Source organism: Sipha flava, unplaced genomic scaffold (genome assembly GCF_003268045.1).
Source record: "Sipha flava isolate LNK unplaced genomic scaffold, YSA_version1 198_pilon_pilon, whole genome shotgun sequence".
Classification (NCBI taxonomy): domain Eukaryota; kingdom Metazoa; phylum Arthropoda; class Insecta; order Hemiptera; family Aphididae; genus Sipha; species Sipha flava.
In genome coordinates, this window is record NW_020272778.1 from 374278 (window position 1) to 399330 (window position 25053).

The 25053-nt window shown below is 27.3% G+C and overlaps 1 protein-coding gene across 3 annotated transcripts in view; it reads right to left on the reverse strand.

The window, feature by feature from the left end:
• LOC112681873 (calmodulin-binding transcription activator 1) overlaps positions 1-25053 on the reverse strand; it is a 77567-nt gene that overhangs the window by 34024 nt on the left and 18490 nt on the right. The window lies entirely within an intron of this gene.

The window sequence follows — 25053 nt, forward strand, 5'->3', positions numbered from 1 at the left end:
ATGAATATTAATGAATTCGAATTGTGTGTATTATTTAATGATAATAATTTAAAATTTAAATTTTTCCAATATAGTAGTGTATATTCTATAGTTCTACCATTGAGATCAATTAATCGATAAAATGTTATAATGACGTTGATCACGTCTGTTACTTAATCAATAAACCATTGCCTAATAATTATTTGTAATTGAACAATTTTTTTATGCTATAATTACGTATGTATTTGATTTTTATCTAAAAATCTTAAAAATATTTACTCATTGGACTAATTACAATCTCAGTAAAATTTTTATTTTATTTCAGTATAATAGTACAATGATGTATGATATTTACAATAGGGCATTCATATGCACGTTTATTTTAATAAATAGATGCTTAGAACACTAATTGTATCTAGTAGTAATAATATATGAAAAGTTTTATATAATGAGAGTAGCAAAAAAATTTGATTAATTTTCGAACCTTAGTTTTCGATATTTTGCCACGCGTTAAAAATAATTTTATCAATTGTTTTTTCTTTTTTTTTTTTTTTACAGTAATAGCTTGATATTTCATAACTGTAACGGTTGTCATAAATACATTGTTGGTTATGATTAATATAAAAAACTATAGTAGAATAAATTATGTACAACATATATTTAAATATTTTTATCAGAGAAGAACATTCGATACAGTTCTGGAATGAGATTAAAATGGTTTTGGTTTTTTGTGCTGTTTCTGAATGGTACATGTAACAAAAAATATTAGTGATATTTCTACGTTGATAAAAAAAAAATCCAAGTACCGCGAATTTGATTTTTTTCTTCCATTTTGATCCTTTAATGAATATAATTAAACTCTGGTATTAAAAGTTAAATTAAATTGCACGATGTTTCTATACGACTCAATAGAATATGCATTGAAAGGTACAGGTCAGGGCGAATTTGTGAATTATTCGGTGCTTACACCAGATTGCCGTACAGATTCACCATTCGGTCTCATTGACATGTTTTACTTGACGGCCACAATAAGGTACAGGAGTGGCAGGAGAGGTAAACTCAAATTTATCGTACAAATATAATATATTGTTAAATTTCACAGGCGTGCGTTTCGCTGTTGCGGTACACCAGGACTCTGGATAAACGTCACTGTCGATAAGCCAAAATTCGTTTCAGCAAAACCCCATGAGAGTTCACAAAGGATAATTGAAAAAAATAAAATATACAATTTTATTGTGGTGGAAATTTCCCACAAACTAAATTAAAACTAAGATCGTGGTTTAAAACATAATCGGTCGAATTGTTACGCCTACGCAAATGACAAAACGGATATAAAATGTCATGCATATCTTTCAATTGTAGTTCAGAAAATATGTTAGGTATAAATGTAGAATAATACAATTGTTACGTTAAAAATAAATGCATTCAGAAAATAAAAAGCTAATAGTAATTGAGTGGTTCACTGAAGCAGCCACAAGAATTTATTATTACACTCATGTCAATGATCATTGTTGAAGTTCGTATAGTGAAAAATATTTCAACAATACAAAATTAAATATAATTCTAAATAATTTGAAATGGTAATAATTTATTTAGATTAAATCTAAATCTAGTTACAGAATAAATCTCGAAGTAAATCAATGTGCTCTTTTCAATTTTAAGTACCTACCAACGCTCATAAATACTTGCTAATTTACGATTTTTAAATTACAGTCACACCAATAAATATAATTTCATAAAATACAAATTTAAATAATTAAGAATAATATACATTATAAGATTAATTAAGTCTTTAAATTTATCTATTTCTAAATTTGTTTCAAACTACATATATTTTATTGATACAAGTAAAAATTTTCAATCTCTAAGAATTTTTTCAATGAGTAACAAAATTGCTAAAATTAATTAAATTTAATATAGTGGTCTTATTTTACTTTTATGATTTTTTTAGTTTTAAAATACGTCGCAGGAAGTATAAACACCTCTAAAACAAATTCTAGGTTGAATATTTAATGAATTTTCACATCGGAAATAACCTTATATACTATGTTACTTTAACGGAAAAAACGATTTACACGAGAGCGAAAAATCATTACTATAATTTATTTTAAATATAAACGCTAATAATGCTTTATGACATTTTTATTATATTTTCCATAGCATACGAAATTTACTTTTAGAATATAAATGTATTAATATAATGTTATTAGTCAAGGTTTTAAGATAGATATATAATTTATATTATATATTCCATTATTAATATCTATAATACTGCACACATACCTCCATTATAATCTGCAAATAGCATTGTATATACATACGAATGTCACTATTTCTTTGTGATAAAATGTGACGGTGATTTTAGAAGGATTTATTGTATATATCTTTTGTATACTTATATATATATATTTGTATAGAAATATAGGTGGTCATGACGCTTGTTGTGTTTACCGATTCATAAGCTGTAGCCAGAAAAAGAAATTTTAAAGTTGTCCCGGGCTATAACTCTATATTATTCGCCCGAAGATATATTTTATGCATTTTTATATACACACATATAACATACTAATATTTATAATTCACATGTGTGTGTGTATACAATACAATACACACTTATTTATCTATTCGTATATAAATTTATATGTGTATTTGTGTACTCGCATTATTTTTTAATCCTTTCTCTCTCTCTTTCCCCGTGTATTGTTTAATGTAATTATTAACTGTTACATAAGGAAAATTAACATGGTCATAAATTATATAGACCACTGTCTGAGCCCAGTGTGAAAGTAATAAAATACACTAGCCGCGAGCCAGCAGAGTCGGGGCAGAGGGATTATGTGCCGTAAAAGGGGAAATGCCCGACGCGTATATATATATATAATATTAACCGAGAGGGTGCAGTTCTGTCTCTACTGAACAAATTTGTCTAACAACCAAACATATTTTTACCCGACATACGCAATTTATTACCGTTTTAAATTCGATACCGTGTTTTGATTAAAAAAAAAAAAGTATAAATAAAAACACCTATCGACAAATTTTTGCTCCAACGCAAAACCGTATGTGAAGGACGCGCGCAGTGTGCTACGAATCGGTATATTCAGCTTGTCGCATTTATATGTTATTAATTTTGGTCAGATAAGTAGACGCCCGATCATATTTAGGCACCGAGTCGGGCATGAAAACATTTAAGGATGGAAATATGATTTTGACTAGCTCTCCGTGTACACGATACTATCTAAGCGTAGTATAATTACATGATCTTAAATAACAACTTTCAAAACGCTAATTTTTTTAGTCGTGTTCACGATTCACTTTTATTCTCTCGAAACTGCAGTGGACTGCTCGTGAAATCCATAAAATATTTTCAATTATTATATATGTTTCATAACTATTGTTATGACTATTAACCTATTGTGATTTTACTTGTGGATTTGCATATTTCCGTTTGAAATTACATAATTTATTCAATAATCGAATACTTTCTTAATTGAATTACACATTATGATTTCCGCTTTTATAGCCTATTCAAATTGCATTAAAACTTTTAAATAACATTTATTATATTATGTATAGTTATATTTTATTCTATAATTTCTTTACTTAACATTAAAATATTTGATCTATGTACATTTTGTTCGTTTTTTACGTTTTATATACTATATAATATCTAAGTATGTATAGTTAATTTACTGTTTCTAATTCTCTTTTTTCGAAGACGTTATTAATAAATAAACAAAGGCAATGGATTACTATGCTTAATGTCTTGTTAATTTTCAAAATCGAAAATTCAATGCATTTAATTAATCGAAGATCGAAATTTGATGTATGCAAGTCCAATCCAATTTCCATGTATAATTATTACATATATGCTGCGTTGTCCGGATAAATATTTATTGCGCTCGAAGAGGTAAAAATGGATACAATAATTTTCGCACTCTCCATGTAATCAATGTAATCGCGCCTTACGCGATAGTAAATAATATTTATGGCCATACAATTTTCTTGTGATTTATTTTATAAACAACCGCTTTTTTTCTATTTACAGTTTGAGAACAAAAATTTGATTCGCAATGCGTTCTACAATATAACGGAACATTACTCAACAATACGGGTTTTCCGACACAAAAATAGCACATCGAATATTATTTTAACAAACACGATGGTCATATTGTTAGGTTCACTCGGAATTATTAAAATACTCGTAAGGGCTATTCGACGGTAAGATGTTTGGGCGTTCAAATGCAATGAAATAAGAAATATCAAAGAGTGATTTTGACGACGGACTAACGTTGAAGGGGTCTCGATGAAAATTTCTCTCGGGTCACAAATCTGGGAAAATGTTCAATGCCGTGTTAAATGTCGGTTACACTAATCTATAGTTATTCTAATATGCGAAGCAAACGAAATGTCGTGCATTCCATAATTTGTGCTTACACTTAAACATATGTGCGTGTAAACGTGTGTGTGTATGTGTGTGCACCATTTTCTTTCCTTCGCATGGTGGTATTCAAAATTTGTTTTCCAAGAATAATGATTTATTTGAATTTAATTTTACGTATACTCGTTTACAATACAAATAATCTAATATGCACTGCGTAGTTTATGTATCTAATTCCTGGAGATCAATTTCGTGCTTGGCGTATATGGCACACGTTTGTGCGATGGTTGATGATGTATAATATATATATATATACATATAGGCACGATATAAAATTGTTCAATAGACCGAAATGTAGTTTTCGTCTGTTCCGAACTCATCCCTTATTCAGGTGCGCGCGTTCGCAACTCGAGATCTACTGTAGGCTATTATTGATTCGCTCGAATACGTTTGCAAACAAAATCAATACCTTTCGAATTTCTCGTGGGGTTGGTTTCTTCATTTTTCTATTCGTAGATTTATCGACTGTATAGATTGGACAGCTGTACCTGCGATATATATATATATTTATAATGGCTTAAACGTGTCGTGATGGAGTGTTGTGGATAATGTGCGTAGGGATTATTTGATTCTTATTATTATTATTTTTTCATTTTCTTTTTTTTTTCATTTTATTATCGCACGTTTGAATGGAACACCGCTTGAGCACGTACAATATATAAATACGATAAAGGTTTATGTTAAGACGTATATTAAAGTTCAATTTAAATGGTTCAGTTCGGGGTTTCTACAGCTGTATAAGTAAATACTTTACAAGCAGGGCCAGCGCTAGAAGTATTGGCGCCTTGGGCGAAACCATGATTTGGCGCCCTTGAACCAATGCCCCCCCTCCTACAACCCACTTTGAGTAGTAGTAAAATAAAGTTTTTAGTGAATTTAAAAAAAATTAGTCATATTTATTATAATAACTTAGTATTATATCAATGCATTTTTTGGGAAATTTTTTGTTTTTTCGTTGCAAGAATATAACAGATTTAATTTTGAGCTTGGCTTTTTTTACTTTTTGAATGTTTTTCTGGCAATATATTATTTTACGCCGCCACTGCCCACAATATAGGAATACTGTATTTTACTAACTCATTTATTAAGACAACCAGAAAGCGGAGTTCATTGTAAATAACTAATAAGGAACCAAAATATTATGTAAAATTAACTAAACAAAAAATATGAATATTGATTACCTGTTAACTGTAACTTGTTAGGTTAAACATTTGACATTACATAGCAGATCGTACGTAACGAGCCTTCATCGAAAACAATAAATTGTGCGTGTGTGTAGGGCAACTGTATCTTTTTGATTTACGCCACACACCACGGTATTTTCACCATAAGGTTCAAACGGTTTTACCACCGCGTTTTCTACGCAATCGTCTAGTTATATAAATTTATTTGTAAACGGGTAAATATTTTATGAAAATAAATATCACAACCATCTATTTATTTACACAGACAAATGCGGTGGTATGTTTCTATGTATTATTTTTACATCAAAAGCATTGCTGTATGGATGTAGTACCATATGAAGTAGAAAGCACAACTGTTATATTCTTACTTTCTGTAGATTGTTAATGGGTATTAAAAGATAAATTAGATGAAAACAATTTTCAGTTTGGTGCCCCTTTCGTGCTGGCACCCCGAGCAATCACCCAGGTGGCTCATAGCTTTCGCCGGCACTGTTTACAAGTATTACTTGGCCCGGGCGTGTGAGCTGTACTTATTTTTTCATTGTTGATTACTATAAACGTTTGTTTGATTTAGTGGCATTCCGCTAAACGAATATCAATATCGTTCTAATATTTGTTCGACCACTATATCAACAGCTTTTAAAACATCATCGCGTTTTTTCAATAACGGCTAATGTAATTTTTCACAGCTTTTCCATTTATACATATATAATTATAACCTAATTTTCACCACGCGATTATTTCAAGTAGGTACTACGAAAATTATCATACAAATAGAATTCGGTCGTTGGATGTTTGTTAAATATTTTTGTTTCGTAGGGCGATCGTAAAATGTCACTGTGGTAAATTTCATACCTATAATTGATTTTACTTTACTCAAATATTTTATAAAATTAGTTACTATAATATTTTTGATAGTCTTTCTTAATATAAATAGGTTTCAGTTTTTTTTATTTTCTATCAAAATACTTCGTGCTAGAGAAATTGATTTATGAGTGCAGCTATGGCTGAATAATAATTTAGTAAACTAAAAATTATATTCAAACTAAGTTAGACATTTATTTTATCTTGCAATTTTTAAAGTTTTCGAGTCACTTTTCCGAAATGGTTGTTATTTAATGTTTCAGGTTATTCTCTACTAAATTTTATTTTATGCGACAATTTATTATTTGATGAAATAGGCAACCTTTTTTTTGATATCATGAGTAGTCAATGAACAGAAAAATTTAACGTTTATTACGTCAATTACATTTTTAATTATTTGATCAAAAAAATTATAACAGTGATTGACATCATTATAGGCATCATATACTTCGGTCCAATTGAATTGGCTAAAATTGACATAATTGATTTATAATCAATTTTATTAAACATTTTTCGATTATTAACAAAATTTACATTACTTGGAATTGAAACACAAACCATACAGTGATCTGTTAAATCAGTGAGTATTACATCAGCATTAATTTTACTTGTGACGTTATTATTATCATTAATAAATATGTGGTCTAAACAAGAATGATTAACACCCTTTGGCAATCTGGTATAAACGTTTATAAAAGAGATAAATGCACTTTCAGATAACATATCAAGATATTTATTAATATATTCATGTACACCGATTATATTGACATTTATATCAATAGTTATTACCGTTAATTCATTGTTAGTATTTAAACCATCTAATACTTTTCCAAATGAGTTTATAAAGTTATCGCTATCAGTACCCGGAGACCTACAGACACATATTAAATTAATTGGCACATTGATATTAGATACATAGAGTTTTACTATATTAGAAACTACGAAATCATACTCAAAAAACTCTACACTTAAGTAATGTTTTGCAAATACCATAACACCATAATTTTGATTCCTGTTTATAGAATAAAAATACAAGCTATAGCCATCTAAAACATAATTACATGATTGAGCATTATGCCAGGTTTCCATAAGTACAATTATATCAATGTCCCTATATTTAGCATCATTTTCCAGAAACAATAGAAGCTCATCAAGGTGTTCGTTTGCACTCCTAATATTACAACATATTATTTTAAGATAATTATTACACATATTATTATTGATATATACAAATTCAGAAAAAGATTCATAGTAATTTGTTCTGTAATTCAAATATCCCTTACAGATACTTTCCATGAAAGTAAAAAGTTAAAACTAATAGTAATATAAATACAAATAAAGTATTAAGTTAACTTAGAAATAACTCATTGTCGACAACTATAGCTTTTGTAAGTTCAGTTTTTTTTTATAAATAGTTTATAGTCTCTGAACCAGACAAATTTATACCACGAATCACTTACAATTATTTTAATTTTATAAAATAAATTTCTATTGAATTGCGTCAAATTATCATTAATATAAATAGTTTCATTTTTCCAACTTGCTTCCACAATATTATCTGTTGGTTTGATTTTCCTAGATGATTCAATCAGATCTTTTTTGACTTTTTTTTGACTTCGATGTTAATTCAGCTATGATTTTCTTTGATCTGGTATTGAATTTTGATTGGGCACGATAAGCATTGACACCATCAATTTCCACGTTCAATTATTATGCAATTTTTTAACTGTATTTTTACAACCCTCATTTTTTTATTTCCTGTACGTTTATAATTTCAACGAAATTATCTAGTGACTATTGTTCAAGTATAATCAATTTGTTCGATAGTATATTTAAATTGTTACGTAAATTATTATTTTGAACTTCTAAAATTCTGTTTTCTTCCCTCATGTCTTTCATAGATTTAAGAAGTTCTTGTAGTTGCTCTCCAAATGAGTCAAACTTATCGCTTATATATTTAACAGAGTCCGTTAAATTAATGAATGATTCATTTGTTAACACACTTTGCTTTATTTCCCTTTTTAACGTTCACAGAAGATGATTTTATTTTAGCATCAGTTGAGAATTTGCAATTTGCACAGCCCCATTTTTGTCTAGCCGTTTTTGACATTTTCCGAAAAGTCTTTTTTCTTAACACCGCACATCCAAAATGAAAAAAATTCATTGCATGTAAAACACTTCAAATCATCTTTCTCGTAAATATCGTCGTTACATACATTGCATAACATTATACAGTAAATAATTGGATTACGCAATTATTAATTAAGATACGTGACACACAGATAACACTATACACGCACGTCTATAAAGAACGAAAGAACTGATATAACTGAAATATGATTTAAGACAATGTATAATGAACATATTTTACTTATTTTTACACATTTTTCCGAGTGGTATTTATAAAATGATTCATTTTTTACCACATCAAACTTGTAGAACACGTAAACATATTAAGGTTTTATTATATGACATGTATTCAACGGTGATAACATGCTTCCAAATATTCTCATTGAAAATGATTCCTTGACATTTTTATTCTATTGAACGAGTATTACAGGCGTACATTCAGCTAAAAATCGAGAGTGTTCATATTATTCATCTACATGACACAAAATATTTTAATTTTACCATTTAATTATAAATTTAGCAATTTTTATATTATAACTGAATAATATTAATAAACATCATAATTTTTTATTAATAAGTGAGCAAACCATAGTAGACGGCAAAAAAAAAACAAAATTCTAAATAGTATTCCACCAATAAAAACAAAAAATAAACTTGATCGTTATCAGAATATCATGTGCGTATTAAATAGGTAACACGACAAAGAAAAATACCAAAATACTTCTGGATGCATACATATGTGTACATGTATAACGTATGTACATTTTACATCTATGGCATTAATGCATTTTACCAATGCAAATTGTAATAAACCCATTCTCATAAATGCAAAATAATCCTCTTAAAACAATATTTTTATTTCAAAATTAACTGGGGATGTTAAGCTCCTCTTTATACTCTTATATGTGTGCCAATGACAAGTATTTATTTTTATTCTACTATGTTTTAATGTTATTCTCCTATCTAATGTACAGTTTAAAAATTCCACTTCAATGTACAAAAGATGATTACTTTGTATCAATCTATATGTTAAAATATTGTATTTATTTATTTTGAAATATTCTGATATATTAATAAATATGTGTTAGTATTTTTGTATTTGTATTTTTTTTTTTTTTAATATGTTTTTAATTTTGCTCTTAAAAATGCTTTTTAATTATTTGGTTCCGTTGAGTTTGTTTTCATTTTCGACCAAGTAAATCGTTGTAACTTATAAGTATAAATATAATTAAGATATGTAAACGCATTTTATTGATTTCAATTTATTAAAAAATGTTAAGAGTTAAATAAAGGTGCGTCAAGATGCAAATAACTGTTCATATCTATTTTCTGAAAACTGATTTTCACGACACATTTGACGCTGTGAGTCTAGAATTTTGACACAACTTCAAGGTGCAATTCTTATTACATGTCAGACGCGTGTGTTCATTGGGAAGTAGTAGACGAATTTGAAAATGTTTAATTTCATGATGAGTGAATGTGACTTATTGAAGAGGTTTAAGGAGAAGAACTTCTTATAGAACAGTTATTAGTAGATCAGGCTAGTGCAAACGAACATCCCTTATTTATGTCTAGGCTAAATGAGAAATTTTCATAACACTAGTCAACCGGCATAGAAATAATGACAACAAAGAAAAAACGGCAAGAAATCCCGGAAGTTTTTCGGGTTGAACATTGAATAATTTAATTACGTATTGCGTTTGATCTTATGTTACGGTTTATCTTTGATTAATTGATTTTTTGTAGTGTGAACTAGCCAAAATATACGAACAATCAAATTTGACCATCGTTTCACAAGTTGTTCGTCCTTGTAGACGGTAAAGAGACCTAACCTTTGTCACTTTGGCGGAAATCAATTATGAAAACAAACACGCGTGCGGCTGCAGTGGTTACCCGGCAGCCGTAAAGTTATTGACACGTTTAGGAAAACCCGTCCATTTGATAACATATAAAGCAGTGTACAGGAATTCTACCTTAACGACAGCAGTATTGCACATCAGACGCAGTCTCTGTGCATTGTCATCGAACAGTGACCACTGAACATCAAAGGAGTGTGAACGTTTGGTGAGAAGGATTAATTATACTCAGAAATTATTATCCTCCGCATTAAGTTATTCTATTTAACAAGAAAAAATAAATAATAATCATGCTGATATAATATATAATAGTTGCAAAATGAATGTCAACAGTCATGAATGGTAAATTAATAATTATTGTAGTAATTCCTGTATGTTAAATGAATCTTAATATTAACAAAGTTAACAAATTCTATAAAATTATTAAGTTAAAACAACGATGGTACACAAACGATCGACAGAATTCAACAGAAATTGTAGAAATAATAACTATTTGTGTTATTATACAACTATGGTAAATGCAAAGTAAAAATTAAACGATTTAATTTATGGCAAGAAACAATGATTAGACGCAGTGTAGGAAAGCAGGCCAGGCACTGCGTCAGGACGTTGCGTCTTGACACACCTTTTAACCCATACCTTTATTCGCAAACGTTAATTCTTTCGGTTTTTATTTATTATACGTGCAATTTAAAATTCGCCAATATTTTTTCAAAAAATAACTTTAAGCTAAAACACTTCGTGCTAAAACCACTGTAGTTTTAAACTATTAATTCATCACTTTCTTTTACTTTCCTCTTTTGCGACCAATAAATATTCACGTGACATTGAAAAATAATGATTTGAATAGAGCTATAATTTAATTATCAACAACTATTCATAAATGTTCAAACTTAATAGAATTTACAATTTATTGGCGGTTCCATGTTTAACATTTCTTTCTTAGTTTAATTTGATTTCGTTTTCACCATGTACTAAGTAAGAACGGTTTTAGTTAAAAATATATAATTATACTATAAGGTGCGAGGATATCGTTCAATGGAAATGGTAGAGGGATTTAGAGTCGTAAAATGTGATAAATATTAGAGATTTTAGAAAATTGTTTATAAATCGGGTACCGAGTATTAGCCGAGTAAATATTTCAATACTGCTACAAGTTCCGGATAAGGGCCAGGTAAAAATTCTATGTTACGCCAGGTACGGATACGCCGGTAAGGGTAGAATCTTAATTATTGCATTGAGTACTCAGCTATCGAGTAATTTCCGGGTACCCGGAACACCTATACTTGTTATCACTTTTGCTGTAGTTCTCACTTCGCTTGTTGCCTTTTTATAATTTTAATTTATCAAAAAGCTTAAATTTTTTTTATTCATTCAATACTATAAAATATGAATCCAATCAACAATGATGAGGAAATGCAATGTAAGATAATTGCAGTAGATGATGTAGCTATTAATCAATAGTTAATAATTTATTAAATCAACACAAAAAATTACACTCTTTATTTAAAAAAACTAGTATTTTTATTGCTTGAATGTTACCACATAATGTCTGAAATTTAATGGTAAATATATTGTGGTGTAATATGTACTAGAGTACCTAATGGCATTTAACAGTACATAATGAATATTTATTTATGAATTAAAAGAAAAAAAAATGTAATTTATGTAGTTATGTGAGTGATTAATACAGGTTAATGTAAATCCAAATAAACTACACGATTAGCAACAAATAACCCTTTTAATATTGAGAATTAATGTGCATGTTATTTGATATAAGTATTTATAACAAAATACAAAATAATCTAAATAAATACATGTATTATATAGTTGTATTAAATATGTAAAGTTTTAAAAAAAATTACATTATTTTGATAATACATTTTTAAATTTAATAAAATTAAAATAAAATTTTTTATATAAAAAAAAAAATTATAAAATTATTTCTAAATAATTTATTTATAAATTAACTAACTTTATAAATAAAATTATTTTTTTTTTAAATTTTATATAATAAAACTAATTTTATCAAACAAAATCTGTAAAAATTTAATATGATAACCAAAAATTTATTATTCTTGGTGATTTGACTTGAGAAATTTCAAGGTTAAGTTATAAATATTGATATGATTGGTTTTTATTGACGTTGAAGTTTAAAAAAGAACCAAGTTATAAACCAATAAACGTTATAGTTTATGATAAATTGATCCATCAATGAATATCTAAACACGTATCCATAATTATCATTAATGCCATTAAAGCAAAATACCTCGAAGGTCTTTTCGGCAAGTTGGGCGATGATTAATTTATGTAAGACAAATGGATAGCCAGCTGTCATAAGCCTTTTTCGCTTTTGCGGCGAACTGGCGTTGTTAAAGTGTTTTTTTTTCTTATATCAATGGGGTGAGAGAGAAGAGGACACTTTAGACCTTTTACACCCCGATAAAATAAGTGGCTACTCCACCCCGGTTTTCTTCTTTACTAGTCCTTACTGGATTTTTGTGCAATTTCTGGGTAGTATAATGCACCTGGGTGAAAATAAAATGATTAAACACAGAGAAATGCAGGAACAAGATAAACGGAAAAAGTTAAATTATTTTTAATGCTTAAGATGATTTTCCAAGAGAATGTTTTCCATTTACAATGATAAATGTTTTTCCCTAGTCGGTACACTTTATTACTGACAAAATTCTGTGTAGGACTTTCGACAGATTTTTTTTCACAGATAAACGTTATTCCTGCACAACTACTGCTGTGTATTTGTATAATGGTTATTATAACAATCGGTTTTTGAATAAATTATTTCTTCGAATTACGCTGATCGTGTGGTATAAAAACAATTACGTCTATTGAATACATATATATTATACAAAAACATGAATAGACTTTTTCATAATAATAATAATGATAACGGTCCCTTTAGGATACGGAAAAATACTACGAGTTTGCAGACGTCTGGAATTCTCATTTTAGTTATTTAAATGAGATTCATAACCCATCTATCATTGCCGCCGACGATATTTTCAACCCTTAAAACCCTTGTCGTTTATTATGGAACGTTTTTTGTCGTACACATACAAACGCCAAATCGATGAATCATTCTTAAACTTTATTGTTTCACATTGGACTGGTCGGCATATACATTACATACGTTTGTACCAATGCACAAACGTTCCAATCGTTAGTAACGCATGATCTGTTTGAGTTTTAGATCTCTAAATGTAATATGACAGACGATTGACTATTGTGCATACAAGAGGCTTTAAGGTACAAATATCGTGATTTGTGAACCAATATAAAATTCAATAACAATGACAGAAGCTTAAAAGATCATTTATTTTATTTATTCGCATGGAAACAATTGCTCGTTTGACACTCGAAAAGTATCATTGATGTTAACACAGTACACTTTAAAATTATATAAACTAATAATACTATGATTGTTTTTCCAGATTTTATGACAATTCAAATCCACTAACTCGTACCAACAAGATCTTGGACTGATATATCAATATTATTCAACAATAGTTTAAAACATGTGTAAGTTGGTCCGTAGAGTTAATATTTACATTAACAATACCAACATTTGAACGAGATAAAATAGTTTGAATAATGGCCTACCTACACATTAGTTAGTATTGAATTCATTTTTAATCGTACTATACGTACCCCCAAATGCATAATCTCATTATACACTGTTGTATATATATGTGTGTGTATATGTATATAGAACAACAAAATAGAGCCGTATATGTAAACGAATAAATGTCACTATCAACAACATTGAAATGTAAAGTCATTATGCAGTCTCCTGTTTAGTTTATTGCACATTCAAATGCAATAATGAAATTACAAACTATATACGTTGGGCATTTATTCCATACGACTAAATACATACACGAACAAGTATCTTTAATTTGTGTCATGTTGAAATCGTTATACCACCATGACCATGTGTTATATAATCGCGCGTATCAGATAATAATATTGCGAAATTTTTTGTCGGTTGATTGATGAAAACTTCAACCATCGATCGAAAAGGTAATTTGGATTCTAATGAAAAACTGTCAAAAAATTGTCCAAAATCCATCAATAAATAATACGTATTTTCTTGTAATATCATTTATAAATTTACATATCAATCATAATACCTGTATATCGCGTGTAAATAATAAATGATTAACCGATTAATATGTTACCAAGATGGACGAAAATCCGTTTATGGTACATACTTTATCGAGGAGCGTTATTGGTATTTTAAATATACATATAAACATCGTATGATGAATAGTAACAGTGTCACAAGGACACGAATGCGAAAAAATGATCCATCAGTCGCGTTACTGATGTTATTACGGTCGTGGAAAATCAAAGACATCCTACCTGTCGCGTGGTTGTGTGCGGAACTTTTATTTGTCGTTATTATGATGGGAACGGAATAATAATATAATAAATAAGTGGTGTGCGACGAAATTGATGAAATATAAACTCCTATATGTTCTTATCGCTTAAAGTGGAGGGAGACACAAGAGTACCCAGTTCCCTACCTTTCATAGTACCTAAAAAGCGTGCCCTTCAACATTTCTCCGAAAAGTTTACTGGAAAATTTAACAGTTTGAATCCACCCAAATCGACCGTTAAAAATTTAATGTATAATTTAAAAAAATTAATTTATTTTGATAATTATGATTTTATTGCAGTTGCTGAGAAAAATAATAATGTTTTCCAAACAAACACTAAGTCATATTAAACGTTATTCGTATATGGTATGAAATGCTGGTGTAAATACAAAAATGATCAGGGAGACGGTTAGTACGGTGTAAGGATGTAAGGTTTTCCAGCTTTTTTTTTTTTTGCCACTCCAAGCTCTATCGGTCTTCTCGACTTTTCACGTCTTTTCGAAACTCTTACTCGTCCCGCATGTTATCGACAAAATCGTTAACCGTACAAAAACAATACCTTATCCGTGAACGTTTTGTACCCATGAAATAGGGAAAATTGAAAACCAACGAGGAGGTGTGCTAGCTAGCGAATGTGAGAGTTTATTTTTGTTGACAATGGTGCATATTAAAATATGATAGCGGGCGATTCTTACTGAGGATATCGGAATGATGGCCATCGTAACAATGCGAGAAAGTTTAGCAGCAGTCACACGCGATTCAACAGTCAGAGCATATTTCATCGCAGAGCAGACACCTGCAGTGAGACCCACCCATTTAACAGTAGGCGGCAGTGGCGACGGTAGTATCTATAACGTGCAGTGATAAATTATTATTATTATTATTATTGACTGACGAGACTATGTATACTCCCTCTGGTGTGTCGGGACGATTTGCAGCCGACCAACGAAAGTTTATGATTGGACATGATTTATGGTCATATACGCATACACACCTTTGGTTCGCCGCTTCTTCTGACGGTTCTTTTTTCCATTTCAACCTCCCTCCCACCTCTCTATCCCGTTATTGTACTATTTGTACAGCTGTGACTGTATTATGAGCAACAATACGACTTATCTGAGATAATCCATCGTTCTCAACTGTATTATGAATTCCAACCGACGACACGGGTGCTCATGAAAGCTGGGGGATACGTAATGACTGAAAAATGTTATGGTCGACAGTTGCGCTTATATATTTTTTTTTGTATTTACGTTTAGTAATACAATAATTATTGAAAACATATTTGATTTGTTAAAAATGAACCTCTACGAGAAAAAAAAGGGTGAAATACTCTATTTTATGAAAATTATGGATATGTAAACCATTTTGTTTCTTTTAACAACATTTCTATGTTTCTTTCTTAGTGGAACAAGCAGTAAATTTTTAAAAATATATTCGAGATAACTGTATAGTTAATCCATTAAAAATACTTTAAAAAGGCATTATAATATGTTGTATCAATCAAAATATTATCCAATACTAAAGCATCTATAGAGAAAATCTCAGTATAAAGAATGTCCTAGAGAATAAATGCATATGTACAATGGATGTACTGCATGTTGTTTTAGTAAACTGATGTCTCAATGCAATAACTGCGTATTTAGCTAGTATAATAATCTCATTTAAAACAAATTTGTAGTATGTCCACATCATGAATCAAAACATCAATCATCATTTATCAGGTATTTATTAAAACTATTACAATAGGCGATTTACTAAACTTGCCTATCATTATTTTATTTTATTAGATATTATGATATTTCAATATGTTTATTGTACTTAAAAAACAAGTTATAGATTTAAATGTAATCAGTTAATTTAAAGAATATAAAATATGAAATATTGTATATACTATTTTATATCATATGTATATAATATATAAATTTAAATTTTATGTGTCAGTAACCTGACGGAAAATTCTAATGGAAATATTATGATCTACATTTTGTAAAGTGTATTTTCTTGTTATACATGCGTATATTAGAGAAAAACACAGCATCTCCAAATGGAAATAAAGTCAAAATAATAATTTTAAAACAACATTTATTTTAAATAAATTAAAGATGTATATAAATAATCATTAATGCAAAAAAAAAATAAAAATAATTTCAAAGTGAAAAACAAAAAATCGAAAAATTCATTTTCTCAACAATTTGTATTTTGAAGATACTGCTTGTTTCACTAAGAGAGCAGTAAACTTGCTTTATCAAATACAATCAGTCAAAAGGTAAATCAACATAAATTTAACAGGAAAGTTTTGAAACCATATATTTTGAATGGAAATCAAACGGTATGATAATAATGCAATGATTAAAAATTAATTAAATTTATTTAATTTGTTTTGTCAGCCTTAATAATTTTTAGTTATCATTCATAATCGTCACTATACGAATTAAGGATTAACAAAACTTTCCAAATATACTATGTTTGTAATTTGATAATAATTCTAAAAAACATCAATTGAAAGAATTGTCAAATTTAAAATAGTATAATGATATTTATATTTATCTATTAAAATCATAATATGACAATGATGTATTAGAAAAAAGTCCATATTTTTAATTTAAAAATAAATACATGCTTCTTTTAACTTTTAAAATATTTTAATTGCATGTTTCTTTTTAAAATTGTACACACACATACGCTTACAAAAGGATGTAGAAATATAAATAATAGATCACAATTAAATAATCAAACAGATCAATATCCAATATCTATACTCATGTATAGTTTGATGAAAATCTACTCAGTAGAGTATTGCAATTGTTTTTTTTTTATTATTATGCATATAATCAAAAATCATAGCGTATTGCTAAAAAAAAAAAAAATTAATCTCAAACATTTCTTTTCATTTTTTTTTTTTTATTTTCACATAAATCAAGCGAAAAAGTCTACAACAACCATTTCCCGATGTCGTCGGTACCTTAATTCCAAAGCGGCTTTTTTTTAACGTTTAATATAATATTCGTACGCATATAAATACTATCGTCTATACATTGTATGTTTCTATTATGGTTTCATAAGATCTTAAGAAATGATAGCGTGAAAATGGAAAAATGAAACACATTATTATTTAATTAAAATTAATTCTATAATAATGTAGGCCTATTATTAAAATGTGTATTGTTTTATATTAAATATAAAATGTTGATTTAAATTTGTGAAATAGGTGCATTATTTTAGTTGAAAGTGGTTTGATATTTTAATTTATTTTTTTTATTCATAGTGAAATAAATTAAATTACTTAAATTCTACCTTAGATTACTCGATTTTTATGTTGTTTTTAACCGATGAAATATACTTGGTCTATATATTACGCAAATATAATTCAAACATGGTATACGAGTATATCTTCAGTTATAAATATTATAACAAAAATATTCACCTATCCAATAAAGAATAAAATTATTAAACGCTAAAAAACATTATCTTGCAATCGTTACATCTCTACAAATTAAATAAGTATTAATTGTTCGTCTTGAAAGGAAGAAGACCGATTATATAAAAAAAAAAAATCATTAATTTTAATGTATTAAAAGCAACTAAATAACAATAACACTTTTAAAATAATTTACAAGCCCAACACTTAAGTTACATAAATTATTATTATTATATAAGTTTAATGAATATTAATCACGTAGGTACGGTATATTAAATTTACTCACGGAGTAAGTACTTACTTTTATTGTGTAAATAAAATATGTAAAATAAACCGTAACTCTTATTTTTTACTTATTTTTTGTTAAACGATGGTATTACTAACAATTTCCAAAAAATGAACGATGCGTGAAACGGAATTTAATTTTACATATGTTTGTAATGTTTCCTAGAGATTATATTATGATTAATTCACTAAGCGAATATATTTCGTGCAAGTTGTTGCTTGTATAATATATATTTTATAGAAAGTGTCAACCTACCTCTACGATACTTTATAAACTAAGAAAATTATTCGTTCCTTGTACCACTCGGTGGTGAATTTTTTATTAGTTTAAAAGTAAAATCGTCTAAAAGCACTGAGCCACAATGACACTCCCTAGTGTTTCAAAGACGAATAGTTTAGAGATAGTATCATATTTTAATGAACATTAAGCAATCAAATATACCTACACCTTAAAATTTACAAGTATTTTACTAGATTAGTTTATTTAGATTATTTTCCAAGAAATAATATCTCAGAATGTTATACCTACGGTGAGTATATCTCATAGAGAATAATAATACAGCCTTCAAATATTATTTTCGTGCATATAATTAACTATTAAATGTAAATGAAAAGTATTTTAAATATTTTAAAAATATTATTAAATTTCTCAAATGTATACTGGGCTTATAGACTTTTAAGAAATTGTTTAGATCACAAAAGACGTAAGATTTGTTACAGTGCAATTTTGATGAAATTAAATATGATATTATTTCCATTAATCATTAAATACCGCATCGATTGAATCGTAATTTCTACGACTTACACTTATAACAACCATACAACTACTAATGAATCATTTATATTTCTGAATGACTGTTGGAGAAAATCATTTGAACATTAACTTAAGCATATATAGAAAACGCATTATGCTACAGTGAAAATTCAAATTCATGTGTTTCGAAATCTTAGATCTTAAATCTTAAATCTATATATGTAAGTAAAATAATTGGTGAATCACTTTTTTCTGAATGGTTTTACTTTCATCCATGTTTTATTATGAAACAGTAAATTATAAATATCAAAATAAATTTCGTGTTAATTCGATATTATATAACTATAATAACTTTTCGTAAAAGATAAAAAAATTAGATTGATTGTAATTGTAATTGTAATTGTAATTTTAATCTTAGTTGGTATTCTAAATCTCGAAGCAGCAAAATTGTTACTGCCGATGCGATGATAACTATTCAGGAGTATTCAAAATTAAACAGCTTATTAATATTCAATATAAACAAACATAAATACTTTTCTATAATTCTAGCTATCAATTATTAAAAAAAAAAAAAATGTTTAAATGTGAAAACTTAAACAAAATTTATTTAAAATAATAAAATTTCTGTTGCGGAATTCCATTTATATTAGATTTTATTATATGCAAGAACAAAATATTAAATCGAAAATAAATAGAAAAATTAAATAGAAACGAATTTTATATAACTACAAAGTTTGAAAACATCTTGCATTTCAAAAAGAATACTTATTTGTAACTTGTATAAAACTTGTACAATAATAATATTAAACTGTAAAATTCATAAAATATTCAAATCGAATATGACTATTTAAACCGTGAACATTTGATAAATGGCAGCTATTGAAATATTTCTCTTACTGATTATTTGTTGTTCGTTTCGATCATCTTAAAATAAAATACAATTTTATGTAGGATTCACATTTAGCTTTCTTGAAATCTCTAATTTCACCCGTATGTTTTTATGATCATCATATCGATCGCAATTATAATGATGGCCACCGGACATTCGCAAAACATAAAATTGAAAATTATTTATTTCATATAACCATTTGCGACAAATGGAAAAGATTATTATTAATAATAATAATAATAATAATTAAAAATAATAAAATATTAATTGTAATATAGTACCGTTTGGTCGGTAATAAAATGGTGGGGTCACTGATAAAGTAAGTACCTATTCCGTACATTTTATAACCAGACGTCACGCATCGGTGGAAAACAGTGGCGTATATAGATAGTGCAAAGTAAACAATATGGTTTGTATACAACTCTTTAAACCGCTCGTTCCCATTTTGTTTTTCCAAAAATGTACTACCACGCCCGTGCGCGCGGAAAACAAAATAAAGAAAAACCATTTAGACGGCCGTTAGGTTTACTTTGGTGTAAATACATAGACAATCCAATTTGCACTTGCAAATACCATCGATTCAAATAATAAATAATAATCATCGTTCGTAGCTACATCGAGCGTGGCTTTGCATACCGTCGTAAACAATCAGAGTTTGATTTCGTATTGAATTTAAAACGAAATATAACAGCTGGTTCATTTTCGGTAACAGTTTCAAACGAGTTTTCACTAGTTTCCTGCTAGGAAATATCACCTCATCATATAATAATCATATTATAATTATTATAAATAATTATCATAATTATTAAGATCATTATAATTTCTGTCTAAAGATATTTGAGATAAAACAGTGAGCGCACACTAAACTTACTAAAATTGCAAACAAGAGACGCACCTAATCGATAATAAAGTTTGGTTAACAGAACAAGGTCTGAATAATAATTACAGAAAATATCTTAAAATGTAGAATCAGCATTTTTTTAAAAACAGTAATTACTATAATATATACAGTATAAACATTTACATTTACAGACAAATTATATTTATTACAAAGTTATAAAAAGAATAATTTATTAATAATGATAATTATTCATAAGATTAATACATGTTTTCACTTTTAAACATTACACTTCATTGAAAACAATTAATATTTTGAGAGAGGTATGATTAAACATTTTTGAATGATACTTGATTGATAAGAAATTAATAAAATTTTATTAAATATAAATTAATTAGATTCTTTTTTTTCTTGTTATAAATATTATTTATTGTGATTTTTTTTGACTATATGCTTTTAAAAGTACTATCTCAGTAAAAATCTAAAATAATTCAAATTTTCATTATTACTGTACTACGTCGTTAATTTTACAATAATTCGGTATTTTATTTTATTTTAAAGTCATTTTTATTATAACTTTCTCGATATACCATTTATTATACCATATATACTAATGGTATACAATTTACTTTATATTACCATTTTTGATAATATATTTAAATAAAATATATCCAATACTTGAATTGAGAAAGAAGGGGGTTTCAAAGTACTATAAAGCGTAAACATTAGATTAACTTAATCTTAATTCCTAAATGACTATCTCCAACATTTTTTTACTACAAAGTACATTAAATAATTTATTTAACGTCAAAAATATCTTACGACTAATCACAAATTTAGGTGTTACATATTTTATAACATATTCAATATTAATTTTTTATTTAACTCATAAAGAATAATGATATAAACTTCCTTTGTTTAACTTGGGGCAACATAGTGAAAGAATAAAAGAGTGAAAGTGGTAAATAAGAGGATTATATTATTATTTTTAATAGATATTTATTGTAGATAATGATTGCAACTACTGTACAATAATTAACTGTAATATAATTGTTTTATTTTCATTATAACTATAATGATATGAACAATACAATATTCAATTTTATTTTATTCAGTAAATGTAACATTTTTACGTCACATGATAGAATAGTGTCCAATGCAACAATTAGGTAAGTTTATATTTTTGAAAAATCGTTTTTATTGTGGTTTCAGAATAAGAGAAATATTTTGCAAATTTCGGTGTAACAAACGAGTATGACCAATTATTAGATACAGTGATATAAGCTAAATGGATTTACCTGTTTTTCAATTTCTATGTGACGACCTGTTATGTACAAACATATATAGTTTTTTCATTAAAACTGTTGATTTAGTTCATTCGTTTAAGTAATAGGTATAAGTTAATTAATTAATGTTTTATTTAAAAGAAAAAAAGTATGAGCAAAAACAAGGCAATTTCATAATTGATTCTATTGAATAGTCATTCATCTGTTGGCTATTTAAAATAAATTACTACTTTTAATATTGTACTCAAATTATTTGAATACGAATAATCAGTACATAAAAAAATAATGCTACATGTTTTCATTATAGATATATAATAATTATTACTACAAATATTGATAGAAAATATTTTTGTTTTTATTAAAATTATAGAAAAAAATTTATAAGCAAAAACCGGGTCAGTCCATAATTTTTTTCTATTTGATGTTCATAGTATTATACACAATAAATAACTGTAATTTGAATAAATATTATCAATAAAGGAATACTGTATTTTTTTAATGTAAATATATAAAATATGATAAATATTAATGATATTAACAATTGTTTCTTTTAGGTACTGAATATTTTTTAAAAATAAATATACGAATACATTGTTTGTTGCACTGAACCCTTCAGTTATTTTCAAAATCGTATGTTGTTTTTTAATAGCTTAAGCTATGATGATCAAACAAATATCCATTATAATATTAGGATAATATTTAAAATGTTAACGAGAGAAAATAACTTTTGAAATAAAAATTTATGTGGATAGAAGTAGTATTGTTTGTTTAATTCCTTGCTTAATTAAATTAGAATATACGTTTTGACTTATAAAATCATGATGGTCAAAAAGGTAACTTCATTTACCTTCATTCTCTCTTGTCTTAAGCACTGCTTGCAGTTTAAAATATTTAAATTTGGAATTATAACGGTTTGGTTAATAAAATGTAATTGTTTATACTTCAAGTCATAAAATGCTACGTTTTTCTCAAAATTCAATGGGCGTAGAACACGAAAAATACGTTTATTTATTAAATATACTATTTAATTTTTTTTCATCCAGAACGTTCACTAAAAGCAGCACGTTTTCAGTTAGTCAGGGGATATAAAGTAAATAGTTATTTAAAAATGTTTACTTATTGCATAATTTCATAAGTAAGTTTAAAAATAATATTTTCCAAAAAAATGTTGGGTACTTTTCATAAAATGAAATTATTAATTTTATGCTTACTAAATAAGTCTGATTATTAGACCGATATTTCCTTTATTTTATGAATAATTCTATTGTTGTATACGCTATAAATTAGACTGATATATTATGCACAAAATAAAAAGTTACTATCGGGTTGCTCCATAGTAGACTGAGTAATAATTTCTCAATACGATTAATTTCTTATACACCATATATCGTAAAATGTTAAATTTTTAGTAATGAAACAAAATAATTGATCAAAATGAACGGTAAAAGAAAGTGTATAATAGTATTTTTGATTAATATTTGAAACGTGTCATTGATATTATTTAAAATGTTTGAAAATATTGTAATTTTATTTTAATAAAATTATTTTTCTGTAAAATCTTACTAGATATACTTAAACGATTTTAGTGAATAGTGTGTGTTTGAGTTTAAATAATTTTGAATAAAAAGTTTTTGAAGTAACTAATTTTACGTTAATCGTCATTTTTCGAAAAAAAATTCACCTTATTTTGTTCTTCAATATAATGGGATGTAAATAATCTGATAAATGATAATACATGTAATTATTTAAGTTTTATAAGTGGTAAGGATTTCTTTTTTAAATTAAGGCTTCGATAAAATTAGGTTATAGGTTATAATATATAACATTTAATATCTTCAATAAGTATTCTAATTTTTAAATTGAATCTCAAGGTTATTTAATTTAATTAAATTTAAAAATCAACAATACAAAAAATTAGTCTCATTAACGTTCGTATTAATTTATGCAATATATTTTGCATAGTAAAAATGTATTAGAAAACATTATTAAAGTAATGAAAAATTAATTATCAAAATATAACATACATAAGGAGAGCATAGTAAAATTATAAAACAATACTAAATGTATTTCAATAAAAATTAATTATATAATTAGTATCATGAATCAATAGGATTTCAATTCAAGCTAAAAAAAGCTCAATATATAATATGTATAGAATTGCATAAATTCACAGTTGGATGTGTGCCAAATTAGACACATTTATTTCTAAACAAACAGCAGAGTTTGACAATTGCACTCAAAACTGTAATTTTCTATTCTTATGCAGATACTTGATAAAATATATATGAAGTCGTATAAAACGAACATTGGGGTCAGTTTAAGTATACAAGATGTATTCAACCCAACGTTTGAAATATGTGCGTGCAAGGGGACCTGGAGTGCCACACCAACTACACTGTTGGTCAAGTATCGATTAGGATAGGGGGGGAGAGTAGGATTTTTTGTGAGATCGTACGTGTGTACGTGTGCGTGCATCTTGAATGCGTGAAAACATTTACGCATTTTTCTTAATATGGATGATACAACGCGAGACATAACCGTACGAAATATAAATATAATTCGAATACATAAAAATATATTTATACAAACACGAATTTGTCCCACTTGCGCCACGTAAACGATTCAAAGGTTATAACCTCATGACCCAATACAATTTCTTAATCCCTTTAAATAGGGTCATTGTGTCTATCCACGAACACAATTTCAAAGCACTTTTTACCACACAC